Source organism: Tupaia chinensis, unplaced genomic scaffold (assembly GCF_000334495.1).
Source record: "Tupaia chinensis unplaced genomic scaffold, TupChi_1.0 Scaffold142894_1, whole genome shotgun sequence".
Classification (NCBI taxonomy): domain Eukaryota; kingdom Metazoa; phylum Chordata; class Mammalia; order Scandentia; family Tupaiidae; genus Tupaia; species Tupaia belangeri.
Window position 1 is genome coordinate 1 of NW_006202739.1, and position 791 is coordinate 791.

General features: G+C 46.3%; 1 pseudogene; it reads right to left on the reverse strand.

Annotated features, from left to right (window-relative positions):
- Positions 1–458: 458 nt before the first annotated feature.
- Positions 459–788, reverse strand: LOC114005167 (RING-box protein 2 pseudogene; annotated as a pseudogene).
- Positions 789–791: the final 3 nt, after the last annotated feature.

Genomic DNA, 791 nt, shown 5'->3' on the forward strand with positions numbered 1-791 from the left:
AGGAACAAATTACGGATAAGGATTTTAAACTGCACTTTATTTGTTATTATTACATTCTCTTTTTAACTGGCAAACCATAAGTATGCACCAAGTTCTCTGAATGAACTGCCTCCACAGCCCCCGCTGTAGTAGATTATAAAGGTAGATTATAAAGATCAATTTAGAGTTCTCTCTCTCTCTCTTTTTTTTTTAAGCTCTTCTGAGCAGTCTGTATGACACACACTACAGAGGTAGGAAAGACAATCTTTAATAAATTACCTTCTTAATTATAGAGGATTTCTGAAAATAAAATCAGGAAAGGCTAAGTCATGCCTCGTGGAGTCCCAAAGGCCCACAGATCCGTAGCCTCCTATGTGAAGAATGAACTCCCTGGAGTGTTCCAGCTTTCACAGGGCACTTGGTAACAAGCTCTACCAGGACTCTCCTGGATAATTGCACCAAGGAAGCTTCCTACACTCTCATTTGCTGATTCTTCGGACCACCCAGTCCCACTGGCAGAGAGGGCAGCGATTGCTCTATTACACCCACAGGGACATGCAGCAGTCATGGAAGGAAGGATTACATTCTCCCCAGACCACAACACAATCCTCTTATTTGTTTTCAGCTTGACATCGAAGACAGGCATCCATCACCTGGTCCCTGCATATGGCACACATAGCGTGCTCCACGTCCCAGCTCCACTTGGCCACTGAGTTCCACTTCTTGAGTGAGAACATCCTGTCGCCCCCCCCCACCTTGGAGCCTGCACTCCCGGCATGAGAGGACAGGGTGCAGGGCTCCTTGCCACCTTC